Source organism: Solanum pennellii, chromosome 12 (assembly GCF_001406875.1).
Source record: "Solanum pennellii chromosome 12, SPENNV200".
Lineage (NCBI taxonomy): Eukaryota > Viridiplantae > Streptophyta > Magnoliopsida > Solanales > Solanaceae > Solanum > Solanum pennellii.
In genome coordinates this window covers 56,599,085-56,606,217 of record NC_028648.1, presented here as the reverse complement: position 1 = coordinate 56,606,217, position 7,133 = coordinate 56,599,085, and the positions used below count along the sequence as shown (strand labels likewise).

Sequence of the window (7,133 nt, the reverse complement as noted above, 5' to 3'; positions counted from 1 at the left end):
TATAGGGTATAGGCCCATGCTAGTATGGCCCAACATTATAAATTTATTTTGTATAAATAATAATAAACTGTCAGTAAAGATTATTCATTCAATTATAAATTCAAATTCCAACGGATAAAAGAGGCAGCTCAATAAGTTATTAGAAAAATTTTCTACTTTTGAAATTTATTATATATAATAAACTTCTGAATATTCAATACGTCAGGGAGTATCAAGTATCAACTCTTTAGAATAATACATATTTACACTAAATTTGACAACATACTAATTTGACAACATACTCCATTCATTACCTACAAAGCACATAATGCTATAACAGAATGATTACTATAATATACTTTGAGGAGAGGTTTGAGTAAGCAGTTTCTTTGATTTTCATGGATACTGCTCTATTGGAGATCAATTTCATCCATCATCTCCTTGCTTTTGAGTTGTTTTAATTCATAGGAACTTCAAATCTATTAGTTGTATGGTCCATTGAATCTGTGAAATAGACCGAGAGAAAGAATAAAGTATGTTATCAGATCTATATCTTACTAATGAATAGTTCTAGTGCCCTTCCACGTGAGAAAATAGACTGTATTCTACCTGGACATACTTGAGCAAAGATTTGTTATGGAATCAGTCTTACATCTTCGAAGATGTTTGATAATCTACAAAGAGGAAAAAGTCACAACTTGAACAAAAGAAGACATTGTTAGAAAAGAAATTCAATCAACAAACAAATCACTCCTGAAAGATAACTTAAAATTCTTGATGAATGCAACCAGTCTAGCCTTTTTTCACATCTGAAATGAACTCGAATCTTGAATAACTAAGCATTGAAAATGAAATATTAAAGACAACTTGTCTCTTAAATTAGGCCTACTAACTTCAAAGCTAAAGCACAACATTCTTTCGAAGGTTAGTGTAATTCTAACTAACCAGTAAATAACAATCCTGACCAATCAGAAAAAATAGCAAATTCGAGTATGTTATAAATCAGGGAAACATACTTGTGTGAAGAACATACCATAGCCACCTTTCATTCCCGGTGGTCTCTAATCACCTCTTCCGCATCCAGCAACAGTGCTACATTGATGGGGGTGGACTTGACCAGTTATTTGTCCAGGCGTAGGAGCTGCAGCAGGCTTCACATACCAGACGATACAAGAAAAACAGAGAAGTCTATGAGAATAGGAAGCCTGGAGAATTACTGCCATTGGGCAAGTTATTTGGTATTATTTTGACTTTTTAGGAGTAATGAAACATATGTCGAACCTTTTTCCTGTTTCTTGGTGAGATTTTACTATCAATTTAAGTAGTAAAAGTACCATGAGGATGGAGAGTGACAACATAGATGATCATAGTATTCGTTCTGAACATCTAAATGGCATGCACTGGTACTTTGGAGAGCTCACTTAGGCTCAGTAAATCAGGGAATATTTCTATCAGGCATGTTGAATGAATCTTCCTTCACCTGCGCAATTGCCTAAAGAATTTCCTTCATAACATGTGACTCTTTACAGAACCTACAGGCAAACATAAGAAAAAACAAACTCCAACTTTTCAGACATAAAGATCCTTATTCATGTTGAGTAAGTTGAAGCTTGTAACTTACATATTTTAGTTCTTCAATTGGAATAGTATCCTTTGGGCTGAGATCAAGTGTGAAGCTGCAATTAGGTGCACCGGAGAAGGGGTCACAAATTTTTCCTACGCTATTTTCCCTCGTATCTTAATCCTAATCCTTGTACCTCTGTCAACTTAGAATTTAGCTGATAATCGAAAACACGAAAAAAAATATAATTGTCCAAGTAAAGCTAAGAGAATATATGTAAGCTCCTATCCATGTTTCTTGTATATTATAGATAACAATACCTGAGTAATGAAATTAGGAACCGTGTCGCCAATCTGCTCTAATGTTTTGTCAGAAGTTTTTGTTTTTTCACTGGGAAGTATAATTTGCAAGATATTGTTTTGAGGATTCCGTTGAAAGTCCTTCAAAGCTGAGCAAGTGTTATCTGCAAAGCTGTATCAATATTTGCCAAAGTTACAACGTATAAATGAAAAATTAAGCTTCAGTACTGAGAGAAAGAGAAGGATTTGTGCTTACCTATGGAAGTAGAAATCAAAGTTGTTTAGCATCCAACTCAAAGTTGTCAAAATCCAGTAGCAGAAGATTATTCTAGTAATTTATAAGAGCTGTTTAATTAGGCTTTTGAGAATATAAAATTGATTTTATGTCAAATATAAGTATCAAAATCTTACTTACATTAAAAATCCAAGAGGCCAGTGCAAAACTTGCAAAAGTGAGCCAAAGCACCATTCCATTAGTATAACTACATCATTGATGATATTTACACATACATTAGAAGGAACTGAGTATACACAACTATGAAAAAGCAAGACAACAGCTAGCAAACGTAGAAATTGTATAATAGCTTATAACTCACACAAGATTATCACAATTCACAAAATCTCTAGTTTTACACCTATACATGGAAGTAAATTTTAGCTTCCTTTCTAAAAGATAATGATGCATTGTTTGTAGAATCTCACTTAATGTACTAACCAAAAGCACTACATTGACATTGACAACGACAATATTTGCAACATACCTGCAAGAAAACAGAGTGTATTTTCAAGGAGGATAAAAAATTGATAGTAACCATAAGAACATACACAATGGCATAGCCCAGTGACTTACAGAATTCGAATTGCTTCATTGCTTGTTTGATGGATTTTGTCAACAAACTGTTGAATTGTATGATATCTTCTTCGAAGCCTATGGGTTGTGACGTTTAACGTCTGATCTGCTTGAAAATTTTAAGGGCTTAAAACAGTTGGCATACTTAGCAAAATCTTTAGTACCCTTCTAATGGATTGGCATGTATCACCACCAGCATGCAAAATTATTTCAGATTCAGCCAAAACAGAAGCAACTATTATCGACAATATGAAGCCAAAAATTCAGTCAAAATACAACTGCTATATATTTCAGATTTATCAACAGGATCTTCTCCAGCTGTTGGCCTTGCATCACCTAAATGGCACCTATTGTATAAAGCAATATACAATGAACATTATGTATCATAGGTAGGTTGCGTTATGTGGAGATATGATTGGTATCTGTTGGCTTACTGATAAGTCAACAGAATCAAAGTGCTGAAATTATTTATCAAAGGAAGCAACTGTTATCAACAATATGAAGCCAAAAATTCAGCGAAAACACAACAACTATATATTTCAATTAAGTAAGGTATCTGTCGAAATACATTTATAGCAAATTAATTCACCTGAGAATATCCTCTTTCACATATAAGCATGTTGATAGAATTTAAAAAAGTAAGCCCACTTACTGTACCTACACAAAGGGATCATAGTTGATGTCAACAAATTTACAGAAAATACTAAATAAATAATATTCTGAAAATCAAAGAATGAAATAAATGTGTGAATAGTTCAACCTATTGAACTTGGACATTACATATTTGGATGGAGGGGTCATCCATTCCTGGCCATAAGATTGTTATCTTGAGGATGAAATGGAAAAAGGTTGTTGCGGGTGGGCATGCGTCTATATTGCCATAATGTGCATTTGCAACTGAAACAATATAGAAATTGGTAGAAAACAAAATAAAGCAAAATCTCATAATGAAATGATGCATCATTTTACCTGGAGAATGACATCAGTCATTATAGACGAAGTATACAATTTATCAACAGGATCTTCTGCAGCTCTTTGCCTTGCATCACCTAAATTGCGACTTTCACCATTTTACCAAGACATTAAAATAAAGGGCTGATCAACAATTGGTCAGAAGTCCCAAAACATTTTAGTATGAGTTGCATTAAGAAAATATCTATTTAATTAGAAAAGCGTCACCAACCATCAATATCATTGGCATTGCTTGATCTATGGAGCTTGCAACAACAGATTCACTTATGAAGGATAGATTATTTAGGAATTTAGGTCAGTGCTTTTTGAATGATTTCTTTGTACACTATATTATACATGAAATGGTCATTTGTAGGCGGACAAATTAGTATTTTGACATTTTTAAAAGTTTTAGCTCTGGATAAAGCAACATAAAGTTGGCCATGTGAAAAAAGCTGGTTCGCGTAAATAGATTCCTACGAATCTAATGTTTGACCTTGAGATTTATTTATTGTCATTGCAAAACATAGTCGAATTGGGAACTGTGTTCTTTTAAAGGCAATAGGTAATTTTTCATCTGCTGATGTTAATAATGGTATTCTCGGAATAAATACATGTGTGTTTTTATAGTCACCGCTGGCAATAGTACCACTTGTAATATGCTTGTTAAAATTATTACACATTAATCGTGTTCCATTACATAATCATTATGAAGGATTTAAGTTTCGCAATAGTATAACCGGATAGTCTCTTTTTAAAGTGAATTTGTATGGGGGCAAATTAGCCGGATTTAAGGTGTGTAAAATCCTCAAATTGACATTAATCACTTGGTTCTAGAGTTTCACCAATTGTAGTATAAATTTTAGCATCGTTAGGAAGTTGATGTATAAGCATATCATTAATTTCGTTAACAAAGTCATTTTTTATAGTTAAAATAACTCGGGATGTTATAGACTATGGGTATGAAAAGAATGTGTTTATATCAGGATAAGTTTCTCCGAACAGTTGACTTAGGGAATCTATTTCATTTGTATAAGGAATGATAAAATTACGTGGAATTTCAATTTTTTGTTGTCGTTAATTATTTCTTGTCCATTTCCAAACTCGCATTAAATATTCACAAAAATTAGAATCTTCTTTTGCTTGCATATTATCGGATAAGCACAACTTTTCAAGTTGATTCCATATATCGGAATATACAAAGTCTTCTCTTTTTCCATTGCGAACAACAGGCAATGTTTGTCTAAATTCCCCTCCAAAGATTCAACTTTTCCACCAAATAAATTTGGTTCACCAGTAAGGTCCTATAAAAGAGTATCTAAAGCTTGTATCATTTTATGTTTGGCCATTGAGACTTCATCCCAAATAATTAATTTTGGATCTCGAATTAGAGATTTTAATAAGCGTTGTTTACTAATGTTGCAAGTAAAGTTATTGTCAATATCAATTGGAATTTTAAAACGTGAATGTGCAGTTTTACCTCCAGGTAGAATTGAAGATGCAACACCAAAACTTGTTGTTGCTAAAGCTATAAAGCCTTTGGATCTTACATTTGCTAATAAAGCTTTATATAAAGATATTTTTCCAGTTCCGCCTAGACCGTCAATGAAAAAAGCACCTGATTTATTTGAATATACCCTATCAAGTATTGTATTAAATGCCCCTTTTTTTTATCAGGATTTAACATTGTTTGTAATAGTAGATCTTCTTCATTTACTATTATATTTCTTTCAAAGTGAACATATTTTACTTCTTTAGTTATTGTAGAAGGTATAATGTTTTCGGAAACAAAATTGTATTCCTTTATATTATGTCCCATTAAATCGTTTGCAAAAGGATATTAATAAGAAATGACTCCCTGTTATTGATATTTCAGCCTCGATGTGGAAAACTCCAACCTGTAATGAGAAACGAAAAATGTAAATCTAACTCTAAAAATAAAAAAATTGAGCTAGCCTAAATATTTTCAAAACTTACTGAAGCTGTTTTTGAAAGTTCTGCAATAGAAATGACTCGCTGGTGATTAGGATTCATGTTTAGAGCAGTGGATGATCCTGCAAAGTTACCCGACATATTTCCTGCAAGAACGTCTTTGTTTGTTGTTGCCTTATTATGAAAACAGAAAAATGGTGAAATATTTTTCTACGGCAAGCCAAAGCTAGAGATGTATAGTAAGAAGTCAATACCAACTGATCAACTGTAATGCCTCCGGATAAGTAGGATTTATGCGTATCGTAGAGTTGAATCTCCTTTGTAAGGATAAACCTGTACATATGAAATGATCGTGTAATGATGTCTGGTATGAAAAGCAAGTTTTCAAAAAAACAGTGTAAGTCACGCATACCTTGATAACTAGAGATTCCAATGTTCCTTGCAAGGATTACAGGGAATTCTTCACGCTTTCCCATTTGAACTTTCAATTCAGCTCCTTCTATTTTCCCAATAAAGTTAGCAGAAATTGGTGTTGTCAGAAAGCATGAGGAATACAAGAATACACTTTTTTGTTGAATCTACAATAAGATTGTGTCAAAATTGGAAAACATAAATACAAATGTATACAACAGAAGGGTGTACTTACTGATCATCAGATATAGTAACCTCGCGATACCTATTTTGAGTGCGACCTGCATATTTCAAAGGGCCGCAACGAAGAACAACTCCTACAACATCTTCTAGGAATACAAAAATATGAGTTCATTACATGTGGAGGCATAAATTTATGCGGCCTTATTGTTAGTTAAAGGATTATACCAATTTTTGCATTAGGAGCAGGAGTCAGTTGAGCAATATTGACAAATGTTGTGGTAACTAATTTGGTCGGTGGTAACAACGGTTTCTCAAGCTGGTTATTTGGTTTGATATGTTCGATCAAAGTTTCCTTATCAAACACCCAATAGAATTCATGTAATATCCTTCCGATACGAAGGTAGTGAAACTTTGACTTTGACAGTAAAGATTATATATGTATTCAACAATTTTAGCTTGTGTGCATAATACTCAATATCATCACCATATACAACTGCCCTAATTTGTTGTTCCTGTAAAGTCAGTGAAACTTGTGAGATACAGTTAAATCATATAATTATGTCTATAAGATGAGCGATAACAATAATAAGCGAGAGGACCTGCTCGCCTTCCAAAATCAGATTTTGGAATCGGTATATCTTGTCCAAACTTAGTCTACTGATGTACTGTGATTACGGTACTTTCAATGCTTTTTCCTTAAGTTAAGTGCGTGTCTAAGGCCTTTTTGTAGTAACTCTAATGTATTTTTATCTGTGTTTGCAGTAAAACTGTCCAAAATGAAAATGCAGAAAACTGTGCTGAAATCAGTGCAAAATGATGACCTACGGAACCATCGACGGCGCGTCGACCCATTGACGGTCCGTAGGTGGTGATCGTCGACTTGAGGTTCAAGCTGTTGAAATAAAATTGGGGAATTCTGGGTAAATGTGGGGCTACGGAAGGATCGATGGTCTGTCAACTAATCAAC

The 7,133-nt window shown here is 33.5% G+C and overlaps 1 pseudogene; it reads right to left on the bottom strand.

The window, feature by feature from the left end:
• Positions 1–161: 161 nt before the first annotated feature.
• On the bottom strand, positions 162–3,290 carry LOC107005827 (annotated as a pseudogene).
• Between the last annotated feature and the right edge of the window lie 3,843 nt (positions 3,291–7,133).